This window comes from Enhydra lutris, unplaced genomic scaffold, assembly GCF_002288905.1.
Source record: "Enhydra lutris kenyoni isolate GAN:26980312 unplaced genomic scaffold, ASM228890v2 scaffoldscaffold42, whole genome shotgun sequence".
NCBI lineage: Eukaryota > Metazoa > Chordata > Mammalia > Carnivora > Mustelidae > Enhydra > Enhydra lutris.
In genome coordinates, this window is record NW_019154126.1 from 16,827,964 (window position 1) to 16,843,029 (window position 15,066).

At 42.5% G+C, this 15,066-nt stretch overlaps 1 protein-coding gene across 11 annotated transcripts in view; it reads right to left on the minus strand.

Moving 5' to 3' along the window:
• The window catches only part of LOC111155563 (par-3 family cell polarity regulator), a 687,032-nt gene that overhangs the window by 573,476 nt on the left and 98,490 nt on the right, over positions 1-15,066 (minus strand). The window lies entirely within an intron of this gene.

Below are 15,066 nucleotides of genomic sequence, written 5' to 3' on the forward strand. Positions count from 1 at the left end.
TGATTCCCAGATTACAGTGTTGTCCAGAGTCCTTAGGACACCTGTTGCTATGGTTCCAATAGTGCTCCAGTGAGCCATCAAAGAACAAATTCCCCAAACAAACCACACTCTTACTCTTCCTTACCAAAAGGTATTAATCCTCCCAGGGTAATCAGGTATAATTAATATCCTGGGGAAGAATAAAGAAAGCTGCACCCAACCATCATTCCCTAGCCAGTTAGAACAGAGTCATCCTGCCCTCTGCTCCCCACCCCCCAAGAAAGCTGTAGGATGATCTAATCAACTAAAATATTAACTTTCATTTCTAAAACCCTTTTAGTACACAATGAAGCAGACTGACCTCTAAAATGTGGCTTATAAAAACCTCTTCTTGCTTCCCTATCCTCCCCACAATCTCCATATGAGATCATAACCTAACAGCTTTTCTATAACATTTGGAGCTACTCCTCTGAAATAAATTTCCTCCTAACAATTTTCTCAACCCCTTGACTTTTCTATTTCAGGACCTGCTATGTTCTAGCCTTTCTCCACCACAGTTAGTTCCCCTTTCACAGCCTGCCTGTATTAAGTCCTGCATAACTGCCCCGCACTGCCCACCGTGGAGGCCCAGTGCCTCCTCTATGCAGGGCCTCACCTTATCGTCCAGGCTAACCCTTCTCACCCCTCATGACACACCTCAGTCATCACCTTTCTTCCTGACCAGAAAGCCCCCAAAACAGTTTAGAAGTCTATCTCCAGTCTCACTGTTAATGTTTCTAAAAACCATAGTACTTTGGAAAATAGTACTCAGATGTAAATGCTGAGTCTTTAAAAGCTGTTGATATTGTATTTTTTTTCACATGCTAAAATAATTGTATAAAACCTTCCGTTGACCCTACTTTACTCTTTAGTCACTCTACCAACTCTCTAACTCTCTTTAAGGCAAAATTATTAACAGATTTGTTGTTTCACATTCTTCTTCTCTCATAATCCTGTTCCAATGAAGTTTCCTCCCCACCACACGCTCAAAAATGTCCATTAAAGTTACCAACAGTCTCCATATTGTTTAATGCAATGGTCCATTCTCAAGACTCATCAGCCTTGGTCTATCAGCAGAATGTTATATACTAATCATTCCCCTGCCCTTTCAAATACTCTGTAAACCTGGCTTATAATCTTTCAACTATCTGATCAAGGCCTGTAATTAGACAAGATCTTGTAATTAGACAAGATCAGTAATCTCAGAATTACTGAGATTCGGTTGTCTCCTCTCTCCAGAAGGGTCCTGATTCTATGGTCAACTATGCCAAGTAGCCATGACAACACCATGTCAGAACATTTATCAGGACAGCACTTATTAAATGCCACCCCATAATACGTGCTAAACAGAAACTGTCTAGAGAGAAAAAAACGAGAAGGAAATCAGCACTAATCCCAAGAGAGCATCACACACACATACACACACACACACACACACACACACACACACACACCCCACAGATCTAAACAGGGCACATAAAAATGACCTCTTCCCACAAGAGTATAAAATCCAGGAAGGGCATTTTTGCCACTGAGAAATACAGCTCCTTCAAACAGTAGCCTCTCTCAGATTTTAACTGGCAGCTTTCATCAACACAATTCTCTCTCAATAAACAGAGGATCTGCTATATTTTCAATGGAATAGTGAAGAACCTATAAGGAAAACTTTTCTTAAAAAGTTAGACTGTGTTTGTTGATTCTACTTTGGTAGTTCACCCTAAAAACTTTGAAATGTTAATAGCAGAAACCATTGTTGTCCCAGCTATAGAAACAGAAATGTAACTGAACAAAAAGTTGTGATAAGGCACTTTTAAAAATACCAATAAACACTAATTCTACAATAAATACACCTGTTATGAGGTTTAAAAACCAACATGACATAACACTCAACTTAAAAAAGAATCTGTCTCACTCAGGATTAGTTCATTTAAAATAACCAAAGATCTAAACACCAAACAATAGTTTTATGTTCTGACAACCAAAAATCCCTCACACACGAGCAAGAAACAAGGAATGACATTCATCAAGGGGATGAAGCCAAAGCTACCAAGAAGCAAATGTCCCGGCCAGACAAGGGTCCCCAAAGATGGGGCCAACCACCGAGAAGAAATCCAGACACAAAACCACAGAAAGAATCACTGCTTCTCACCCAGACTAAGAATAGGAGCCGGGACCTGGCCTAAGGCTGGAGACAAAGAGGTAGAGGAACCATTTCTAAGACCAGATGAGAATGAAAGCACAGGTGTGTAATTTGAAAAAATGCAAGTTGCAATGAAAGGTGTTGCCCACTCTATTCCAGGACACAATAAGAGCAAACAGTATGGGGGAAATCCTAATGAAAGACTGGCCCCTCAAAGAAATCCTTCCAGCTCTACAGAGAGCATCATCGCATTATGCAACACAGCCTTGAGCTTCCGTGAGCTGTGACCTGTGGAACACACAGCCTCTGCCTATCTTACACCCATGTAAGCTTCAAGAAAAGTATCTGCCACTGGAAATGGTGGTAGCCTGCTCTTTGCAGTGACCATGCGTACAGTAATGGTCTATATCCTGTCAGATTTTCACATGAGAATATATATGTAAATATAAGACTACAAAAAGATAACTGAAAACTTGTGTTAATTTGAAAATTAATTACTACTTGCAAAACACAGGATGAGAGCAAAAACAACCACCTATGCCCTCTGTGAGAAATTAAAATTTATCAGATAAGACATAAACAAAAAGTCAAAGGAGGGAGACCATGCGTCATAAGAAAAACAGACGTAAAAATGCTTTGAGTTCAGAGGAAGGAAAGATTACTTTTGCTTGGAAAGATTCAGGAAAGGCTTCTAATGAGCAGGCTGGAGGAAGGAAGAACACAGAGATCATTCTGAGCTGAAGGACAGGTATGAACAGGCAGGGAGGAGGGGCACGGTTTATTCATTAAACTGGGAGCACAAAATGGGCCACGCAAACAGAAACGGAAGGTAAAAATATCCTACCGAAGAGACCCACGTGTACTCGGCCTCCCCCGTCCTGAAACCCCCCGGAAACTACAGTCGTTATGTATTTTTCAAGGTGTATCCCCACAAAAGCAAAGAGAACAGAGAGAAACAAGGGTAACAGAGCGGCAGGAGGCTGGGAAGCCGGGCTAATGATCACACGTGGAGCGGACGCAAGAAAGTGAACCCTGCGCCGGACTGCGTGGGAAACCAGGCAGCAACATGACCTCCTCAGGAGAGCCCTAAGCCGCTCTGGAATTGGGGAAACCAAGTACCTCAGAAGACAGGAATGAACATGGGAAGAAAAACCACAGGATCTGCTGAAACTCTCTTTAAGCAGCAAAGCCCAGTTTCCATCCTGGCTGCACACAGCACTGGGACAGCCCCAGCAGCTTCCTGGAGGCTTATACTGCAGAGATCTCTGAAAATGGGGTGGGACGGGGGGATGAGTGAACATTTTCACACTGAGTGGAGAAATCCAGCTCTCTGCTTCCACGTGTTCCCCGAACACAGGCAGCTGGAGTCAAGCCACCTAGACAAGAGCCTAGACGATCTCTCCCTGGGCATCTGACCACCTTGAAGAGCAAAGGGCCAGAGGAATCTAGCCAGCCAGGTGCCCTCCTGTGCACCTCAGCTTCTGAGCCCTTGCCTACACTCTAGGGTCTGTGTTCGAGTTAACACCCCTTACTCAGCCAGCAGGCAAGGAACAGACCCCGAGGAAAACCCAAGGATGGAGCAAAGGCCAAAACAAATAGAAAAGACATCGAGAAAAACAGGCTGTATAAAAAGAAGATGGTTGTAAAAAATCCATCACTGATACCCAGGAGAGTTCAGATGATGGTACATCCAGGTAGCAAAGGAAAATGAAAAGACAGGGAAAGAGGAAAGGAAAAAAACAGAGAGGAAAGCCAAACAAAAGCCTCTTAGAAGTTAAAACCACATCAAGTGAAAAATCATTGGAAGATTGGAGAGGAAGTGAAAAAATCGCCCCAGAAAGTAAAGGAAAAAAAGAAGATAAAAGCAGGTAATAAAACAGAACACGAATCAAGTTAAGTCAAACCGTTGAATCATAGAAGCTCTAGAAAAAAGAAAACTGGGAAAACAGGGGGGAAAAAAATCAAGTTAGTTCCCCAGAATGACAGGAGTTTCCATATTAAAAGGCCTGTAGAGAACTCAACACAAATTATGAAAACAGGCACACACCAAAACCAAAAACGAAAACAAAGAACAGGCACACACCAAGGCACATCAGAACAGAAGAGACAAGCAGAAGATAAAACAAAAACATTCCAGAAAGTAAAATACAAGTACTATATAATGAATGGATAAGGAATCAGAATGAGTTTGGCCTTCTAGAGAGCAACACTAGAATCCAGATGACAATGGTACACTGTCTTCAAAATGCCTAAGAGAAATGGTCCCCAGCCAAGAATACTATATCTCACCCAACAGCCATCAGTAAAGTGCAAAGGTAGAAAAAAATGTTTTAGAAATGCTATTTCTCCAAAAATTACTCTCTCCGCACCTTTCTCGGGAAAGTGCTGGAAGATGTGTTCCAAGGAAATAAACCATGAATGAAGATGGCATGGCATATGGGAATAGGGGACACAACATAGAAGAGAATTCCCAGAATAACGTGAAGCTGAGCCCGGATATCAGCGGGGCACCAGGGGCGGAAGGTGACCGGTCCTCAAGGAAGTGGGCCAGAAGCTCCAAAGGAGAGGTCTTCAAGAAGCTGAGAGTACCCACTGTAACTAAACATGCCAAGATGTTACTTTTTAACAACTGGCTGAGCTGGACTAGAATTGGTTGTAAATTCACAGAAGACCAAACAAAGGAAAAAGTATCGTTCGTTCCAGGGAAACCACAAAGTTACAGGAAAATGTCCCCAATGTATCTATCAAACACAGTTCAGCTCTGAGCAGCTTTTAATAATGAAAATAATGGGTACATCAAATACTTAATCAAACTTACAATTACTTTGGAGGGAAGAAAGTGTGTGTGCATGTACATGTATGTGTGTGAGAGAGAAAGAGAGATACTGAGAGCGAGAAACCTCTCTCTCCAGACAGAAACAGAGACCCAAGAAGTGGCTGCAAGAGAGGGGGCAAGGCACATGTGGGGCAGTGAAACTGGCTTAAATCTTCCATATTAAATCAAAAACATGACAACGGCAACAAAAAGCAATATAAGCAGTTGACACAGAAATATGGAGGTAGTATCAAAAGAATCAAGTGCAAGAATTGAAAAAGGCCATCTCTCAGGGAGCAGGAATGGCTCTTTTCCTAAAAATCTGACTATGCACATCCATAATGTTGGAAAACAAAAAGACTGGGGAGAAACGGCACACAAAGTTCCTGAAAATAACAGGCACAGCACACAGCTTGAAGTGAGCATCCATTAGTCCTATTAGCCAGGGGATAATTACGCAGCCAAGACAAATGAGGTCAGTCTGTGATACAACAAACAAAAAACATTTCGCTTTTAAAGTCAAAAGAAGAGCACGATGGATAGAAATTAGGCCACATTCTCGACTCCCTTGGTTAAGTATCTAATTTGCTTAAACCCAAAACAAAACATTTTTTAGAATACATTTTATAGTTCTCTTTTTTAAAAAAATGAATCATTGGAATTTCAAGAGAGGGTATACACAGTTTTGAATTTAACTAATCAGCTCCATTTCAAAAATGCCTAGCTTTTAGTATAAATTCAAACCAATGGACCTATTTTCAATTTTGTTTTAACACTGTTGACATTAAACAGATTTTTCTGTTGCTTTCTTAACAAGACCTGAAAATACAGATGGTCAGAAAGCACAGCTGATGTTCAACGATAGAACAGTGGCCTCCATCGCAATAAGGGAAGATCTAATATTCCATGCCAAGTGCACTCCCCCGCTTCCCCCTTTTCCATCCCAAACCACACCCAACACACATACCACCACTGCACCTCCACACCTAACACAGAGCAGCCACAACCCTGATGCCTTCCCTGAAGGTGACTGGCTTCATTTACTACGTCAGTCAAAAAAGAAAACAGCAGCATGAAACCAAAGGTGAATTCCAACCACATGTAAGTAACTTTCTGGCATTTTGTTTCATTAGAACTGCACACAATCTCTTACGGAGTCACACCGTAGCCCAGCCATATGGGCAATCTACCCCTTACTGACCTCTAACTCTGACACAACTTCCACAACATCGCCTGAGTCAAGGCTGCTCCCCCAGTTCTGCACCACTCCACAGAAATAGAGGAAAGGGGGGAGGGATCGGGGGCTGGCTTGGGATGGCACCAGGGCAAGGACAAGAAGGCAGTCACCACCAGTATATTTGCATTATGCATTACAATTCTAAAAAACACACTCGCACTCGTGCATTATCCAATATGGTAAGAGGGTTTATGATCCTAGCTTTCGATGAGAAAACTGAGCCGCAGAGATCCTAAGCTGCTGAAAAGAGGTCACAGTGAGTAAAGCTGTTGGCCAGGACCCCAGGTGGCTTCCGCTGATTCATGTCCCAGCCTTTCTCAAACCCACGTGGATTCTTTTCAAACAGGAGCATCAGAGTGGCTGTCCTCTGGTTACCGCCCCTCTTCCCAACCTCTTTATATTTTGCATAATGGAGAGGTATACAACATATTTCTTCGAATAAAAAGTTTTTGACTGTTAAAAGAAGTTTGAAAAGCCACCCACCTAAACACTGTATTACATTTTCTAATCTCATCTATGATTTAAAGCTGAGGTTCTCAAAGTAGTTCATTCCCGCATTATCACCTGGGAGCTAGCCAGAAATGCTAACATTCGGGAGCTCCACCTGGCCCTACTGAACCAGAATTTCTCAAGGCGGGGCCAGGGCCCAGCAACCTGGGTGTTAACAGGCCCTCCAGGTGATCCAAATGCACACCAGAGCCTGAGAACTCAAAATTTGTGGTTTAGAATTGAGGCCGTGTGGGGGCTGAAATACTTTGAATTTCTTTTACGTATTATTACATATCACGTCATAAATTCATGGGTTTAATGTTTTCACCCACATTTTTTTTAAAGATTCTACTGATCTGTCAGAGACAGAGCATGAGCAGGGTGAAGCAGGCAGAGGGAGAAGCGGGCTCCCCACTGAGCAAGGAGCCCGATGCGGAACTCGATCCCAGGACCCTGAGATCATGACCTGAGCAAAGGCAGATGCTTAACTGACTGAGCCACTCACGCATCCCTCACCCACACTTCTTAAATCAGATGTTAGTTCCTACACCTTAAAAATGGTTACCCCCCCCACACACACACACACTTCCTATGATAACCATATAGATGTACTTCTTCCTTTCATCTCTTGTCCTGAATAATCTAATTACTTTCCAACTCATCTTACTGCTTCTAGACTCCAACCTTTTCATTCCTGTCCTGCATCTTGCTGCATAACTATCTTCATGAAATACCCATTTCATCATGTCCCTGTCTTGTGACAGGAGTCATTTGCACTGACTCACGACATTCCAAAAGGTTAAAATCCAACATCCCTGTCCAAGCACCCACTCCTCCCAAGGCTGCATTTCCAGACTTCCCTTGGCTCCCATCACAGTCCATCAGTCCTTCCAGATAGTTCTCAACACCACATCTGGGCCTTCAACTGCTCTCCTCACTGATAAAACCAATCACTAGGAACAGTGCCTGAGACAGAGTAAATACTCAATAAATATCAGTTCTGTGAATTAGTTAGCCCTTGAGTTTTTTTCATTCAATTCCACACCTGGAACACTTTCATCCCCACAGCTCCAACTATGTGACCTGTATATGTCCTCTCAAATCAAGATCAGAAACCACCTCCTCTGTGAAATGCACTCCAACCTCCAAGTATCTATCTCGACCACATATTTGTGCTGTTTGTTTATCTCTAGTTAAGTTCCTTGACGGCAGGAACCATCATTTTTTTTTTTTTTTTTGCATGGAACAAAGAACAATGCACCATGTTGTGTAAGTAATGTATAAAAAATAAAGGTAATAACCCTGTTAGATAAGAGAAAAAAATTAAACAAGAGTTCCTCAGAGACCACAGTCAACAAACACAGACTTGTACTCTCCTAACTGCCAAAAGAAATGCCACGGGCATGCTGTGCCATGTCAGGACCAAGAGCCCCCATTGACACTGTATCTTCCGTCCCTCAGAGCTGGCTCTAGACATTCGCACTGACTCCCAGAGCTGGCTCTAGAAAGGCTGTGAGGTTGTTCCAGCTGACATCCCAGGCAACATCTCAGATGTAGAGAAAGAAGACATCCAGGTACTTTTCCCTGGCAGTATAAAGGAACCCAAATTCCAGTAGAAACACCATCATCCTCACCCACACAGGTGAGTCCCCAGCAACCCCAGCCTAAAATGCCTAATAGAAGTGAGCTGAAGCCTGGATAAACGTGCCTAGAACCCAGGGAAAGGAGGGTAAGACAAAAAGCTCACCTTTTGCTCAGCTTGGCCAATCAAGTTCTCCCCACTTTAGTCCCAGTGAACATAAGAACATGCAAGGGCACAGAGATGGGCAGTATTGTTACCTGATGAGCTGGTAGTGGATGAACAGAAGGCTTTTCTAAAGGAAGGGGAAAGGTGCAACAGATCCAAGCCTAAGTCCTTAAAGGACAATACAGATCTATAGGATATTGCTCCAGAACTGAAAACATCTGTTCATAAGCTTTACAATCATCAGCACTATGGAAGCAGGCGCCTGGCTCTGGGCCCCCCTCCATACGCACTCTGCTCCTTCACCCTTAGGGTACAAAGGGCCAGTGGGGGGCGACCAGGTACTGAGCACTTCCTGGTGATGAGAGGACTAAAGAACAGGAAACTTGGGGCGTCTGGGTGGCTCAGTGGGTTAAGCCTCTGCCTTCGGCTCAGGTCATGATCTCAGGGTCCTGGGATTGAGCCCTGCATCAGGCTCTCTGCTCAGCGAGGAGCCTGCTTCCCTTCCTCTCTCTCTGCCTGCCTCTCTGCCTACTTGTGATCTGTCAAATAAATAAATAAAATCTTAAAAAAATAATAATAAAAGAACAGGAAACTTACTTGAGCTTTCACACATGTACTTAGAGCTGAAGGGGAAAGAGAGCTCAGATATTACTCCAGCTTTTAAATACCTGCTTTGCCCTTTTTTGCACAATTGTCTCTTGAGAAGGATCAAATAGGTTCATCAGGGGTACAAATCTGGAAGGGAAAACTTGACCAAAATAAAATTCTCTTTTCTTCGTCTTCTTTTTTTTTAAAGATTTATTTGTTTATTTGAGAGAGAGAGAGCGTGTGCAGGGAGGGGCAGAGCAGGAGGGAGAGTCTCAAATAGACTTCCCACTGAGCACAGAGCCCCATGCAGGGCTTGATCCCACAACCCATGAGATCACAACCTGAGCCAAAACTAAGAGTGGGATGTTTAAGCAACTGAGGTTACTCAGTTGAGGGCCACTCGGGTGGCCCTCAAGTCCTCTTTTCCTTCTCTTTTTCTTAGAATAGAAGAAATGAATAATGAAAAAACTATATCCCCCACCAGTTAATACACGTGACTCTCTTCAATACTAGAAAGTAGTGCTTCATACCGTGTTACCTATCAAAAAGATACAGATTTAAGAAGTCAGTCATGCACCAGGCAGTCCTGAAATAAAAACTGCAAAAAAAAAAAAAAAAAAAAAAAATCCATAAACATTAAAATAGGGCCTAGGATACCTCAAGGTAGAGACCCACTGTGTGACAACCACAGTGGCCCACAATACATGTCCAGTTAATGACAATACTATACAGTGTGAGAGCTTTTAAAGCTAATTGAAAATGTCAAATTTTTTTAGTGTTTACAAAAGAAATAACCAACCTAAAAAACCTTAAGGTCCCTCACCCAGCCTAACAAAAGAAAAACCTACCCTCGTGTATTTACTATCCAACCAGCAAACAAGAGAGGCTGACTCAGACCAGAAAGAATTTTTCTGACCTGGAAAGAAAGCCTCACTGCAACAAGGTAACTCTAAGTAGCTCAGAATTCTAAAAAACAAAAACAAAAACAAAAACTTGACCCTGAAGCAGCTCTCCACGAGCCCCTCATATTACTTAACCCAAAAGCCACCACCCCTTTTTCTTAAAGAAATTATCTCAAATCACTTTAAGGTACATGACTAATCCCTCACGACTGGCAGCACTAAACAGGAGTGAATCAGAAGAAAGAGTCCCCAGCAAATACAGGAGAGGAGACTCTACGGAAACTGAATTTTGACAGAGAACTCGCACCTACCTTCAACCTCCTCCTCGGAAGGCAAGACAAACAGTTACCCAACTGTGCCCTGTGGCCCCTGCACTCCAGGCCAGCACACCCAACACTGTGTGGGGTCTGGGTCAGAGCTGCACAGCACCACAACATCACAACACAAGTATGGTCCCCAAGGTAATGGACACCAGACCACAGCACTCAGAACGTGCTCAGACCACAGCCACTTGGGAGGGTGGAGGGGACTATTCCCAGTGTCTCCTCGGGACTGCTGATGTCAGAGATGGGGCTTCCTTCTCCTCCCAGGATTCCCCTATCATCAGTCAAGGGAGGGATCCATGATGGTATCTTCAAAAGATTTGCCCAAGACCAGAGAGTGCTCTTGACTCTTATTACCATGGACATCTCTGCAGGCGATGGAGGCGAGGAACATGTGTCAGCTTTTAGGAAAGATTTTCAGTACAGAAGGAAGCAATACAGACAGACAAAGGGTATTCACAAACACACACACACACACACACACACACACACACACACACACACACACCTCAAATACCAAGACAGAAGCTAGTCAGCCCATGGGACTTCCTGGTCACTCAGACTTGATACAGCTCGTTTGTACCATCCTAGAAAGCCATACCATCTCCTCACTTGGGTAAACCTTACTCAAATTTCAAATCCTGGCGAATATCTCTTCGCAACGTCAGCCTTCGAGCCCACTTCATCTTCTGCCCTATCCCTCCACAGTAAGCAATGTCTCATAGATGTGCATGTTTTATAATTTACCACTGTACTGAATCTGTGGACGTTATCCACTCATTCAAATATTTATGGAGCATCTATTATATGGCAGGCACTGAACTAGGTACAGGAGTTACAGCAGTAAATGTTCCCTACCCTCCTAGAATCTCTAGTCTAGCATACAAAACAACAGGGGACTCTCTCTTAAACACAACCCTCCCACCCCAGAACATTCACTGATACATGTTACTAGTTATCTCAAGCCAAGGACCCATCTGCATCTCTTTACTAACGTGTTTATTTGAAAATATGTTGGCACTTAGGTTTTTCCAGGAAAACCCTAAGGACTCAAGACCTTATCTGGGCCCATCTGGTCCATTTCAAATACAACTGAAATGGGGGAGTTTTTAAATAAGGACTCCAAGATACCTTTGAAATATATGTCAAGGAGATTATATTAATGCCATATAATTTCTTAGTTTCCTTAAATACATGGTTAGTTTTCTGTCCTTATATAGTTTATAAAGTTTTTTCCTTATGAGGTATTTGAAAGTTAGGTACTTATGCCTTCAATTTATTCCTCTTAAAAAAATATGGTACACCTGGTACATACCATCTAAGAAAAAAAAATGCACAATCCAAGCACTAAAAAAGAAAACAGCAAGCACTAATAAGTTGTCCCCCTATAGTTTCCCTTTCCATAGTTTCAGATACCGCCATCAACCACAATCCAAAAGCAGATGATCCTCTTTCTGATACACTGTCAGGTTAGAATTAGCCCAACGTGACATCACAACACCCATGTCACTCACCTCACTTCATGTCATCTCATAGGCATTTTACCATCTCACATCATCACAGGAAAGGTGAGGACAGTCCAAGGAGGTATTTTGAGAAAGAGAGAAGAGACCACATCCACATAATTTTCCTGACAGTATACTGTTATATAATTATTCTATTTTATTATTCGTTATTGCTGTTAACTCTTACTGTGCCTCTAACTCATAAATTAAACTGTATCACAGGCATCCATGTATAGGAAAAACCTAGTGTAGTTCAGTACCGCCTGAGGTTTCGGGCATCCTCTGGAGGTCTTGGATCTCGTCCCCTGTGGATAAGGGTTAACGTCACACAGCTAATCTGTCTAATTGCTATTCTGTAGCATACTTAAAAGTAGAGTTCCTGATGAAAAAAAAAAAAAAAAAACCTGCATGGAAGCAAAGAAACAAACTAGGTCTATGGAAACCCGGGCAAAACATAATTACACAAGTAGTAATTAAAGTGTGAAATGGACTACCTCCAACAATGAGAGCTGTCCAGATAAACGTCTCAGACCAACGTGGGGGGACGACAAACGGACACGAGGCAGGCGGTTAAAACTCTGAGGATGCAGATAGAGTGGCTGCCACGAGAACGCTGGGTTTGATGACGAAGCCATTGAGCGGGCACATATCCGGTCTATCCGCGGCCACAAAGAAGGGCAATAAAACGGCTTGACAGGCTAAGTGGACTGCATTGCACAAGTCACTTCCTCTTTGTGGGCACCCAAGATCTCGTGTGTAAAAACAAAGGGAAGAGTTATCCCTGAGGTTCGCCTCTTGCTCACCCAGTCTGTGACACTGTATCAGAACCAAACACACTCAGAGCAGCTTTCCTTCCCTGAGCGGATATAGGATAACCATTCCCATGACCACCATCACGTGATATTGAAAACAACTCACAGAATTAAAACTCCCTAACCTTCCCTACAACATTTTCCATCAGACATGTTTATAAATGTGTGTCCTTGAAGCAGCAGAGTACTAAGCCCCACAGATCCCATCCTCCTGGAACAGCTTCCCGACAGTGCTGGAACCACAACTCTGAGCCACCCAGACTAACACGGCATGCTGCGGGAAGCAAAGCCACAGGCCCATCCAGACCACTGAAGAGTCCTGCCGTAGGACTGGTCAAGGACACGGAAGGATACCCACATGGAGGCTCCCTGTGACTGAAAGCATTTCTACACCAACCACAGACTTAAACAGCCACTGGAGATAATAGGGAAGGCATGTTACCTACTACCCATCAATTAAGAACTTAACATTCAGTCTCAAAGTGGTTGCGTTTTGGAATAAAGAGGGTACAGCCAAGTCTGTGATAATGCCCCTGTTCTCCAAGATTTTAATATCAATTTGGGGAGGCAAGCCATAGGTATGTGGAAAGTTCACTAACAATACCCAATTATCAAAATTAAATGCCAACCAAGTGGTACAGGAATTACAAAAATTCAGAAAACACTGAAGACAAAGAACCCTTCATGAAGGAATTATTTCGTTTCAATCAGGATAAATCTTAAGACAAAGGTGGGAATGCCAAAACATACATGGCATGTTTGAGCAATAGGGAACGAGGCCTGGACATGACATCAACAGTCAACACTTGTCTTTTACTTTCTCCTTCTCCCCTGGGACTGGGAATCCTGAGCCCAGCTGGCCCCACAAGATCCCTACCAGGGTTGGGCCACTGCAGAGACTTTTCAGACCCCGCATAGAAATGGCTCGCTTGAGCCCCAAACTTGATGTCACCTCAAGCGTCATGTACTAAACAACTATTAAAACAATGTAATTTTTTAAAATGGTAATATATTACCAACAGAAGCAGCAAATGTGAACCTACAACTTGAGATTTGAAGAGAAAAAAGCATTTCAAAAGATCCCCAAATTTTTAATTCTAAAATTTTAAGGATTTCTGTGATCCTACAATCTCCTCCCATCTCTGCATTTTTTCAAGTTAGATCCTTCCTGGATGAAATTCTCATTCCTCACATCTGTGCAACAGTTCCTTCAAACATTCCCTCCGAGTACTGGAGAAGCTTCTTCTGTTTATCAAAAGACTAAAATAAATAGCAGGTCAACAAGACCAGACAAGGAAAGCACAAAACTCGTTTGACAGCTGAAGCCACCAATGTGTTCATACGGGTGCAAGAGAAACAACCCACCTTTTCAAATCCCATAACCAGGCCCTTCTTACCTTCTCACCACTGACGTTTCAGGCCAATCTGAGATACAGACCAAGAATTTAATGTCAAATTCAAGACTTTCAATTTTCACATCATAGCTGAGTAATGAGTATCACATATAGGATTTAATCAGCATACATTTAGCACATCCACATATGTGAAATATAATACCAGGGCCCATATTTACTGAAAGCTTATGATGCCAAAAGAGAAGCAAAGCCCATATGGTCTAAGTGAGTATTTATTTTACTGCAAAGCCTCCAGTTCATTCTTGTATGGGTCTGTCTCACAGTCAGCTGACATTCCTGCAAAAACTTATCTTAGACTTAGACAGACATGCAAACAAGGGCTGGCACCAAAATTTCAGTTCACGGTGCAAGGTGTGCTAGAAAACTTCTCCCTTGAGTAAATAAATCGTATGGATGGCTGACACTCATGGGTTTTTTGTTGTTGTTGTTGTTGTTTTCCTTACTTTGGGGGGAAAAAAAAAAACTGCCTTGGAGATAATACCATTTTGTATTATGTCAAGAATTCTTCTCAATTCACCTGAAATAAAATGTATAGATCTGTGAGTATACACCACTAAGGTCATAGGAATGTTCCTAATTATTTAGTAAGGCAAAATCTGTCATAATTTAAATAACTTGCCTTGGAAGTAAAAGAAAACACTTTTCAGACTAATTAGAGGACATTTCATGAAACTGTGCAGCGTAATACCAGAAAGGCAATAGAAGTATCTCGAGGTGGCTGATTAGTTCATTCTAAATCTACACCAAGTAGTCTAAGTACTGCTGAATAAGTTTACCTAAATGAATATGATACTGAAGCAGAGTTGATTTGGTTTTATATAAATCTTAGGCAACATCATACCCTTTACAAAGGCCAATGGCAACCACAAGAAACCAATTCCAGAGTTAAGATGATTGCATTGTAAAAATAACAGAATTCTAATCTTCAAATTAAATTATTTCTTTCCTGTATCTCCATGCTGTCTTTGAAAAGGCTCCGGCAAATGTGGAAAGAACAGAGTATAAAGTAAACAACATGAAAAGAATAGTGGCTAATACTCCAGGAATGCTTCACCAGCACAGCAGATCTGCGGGA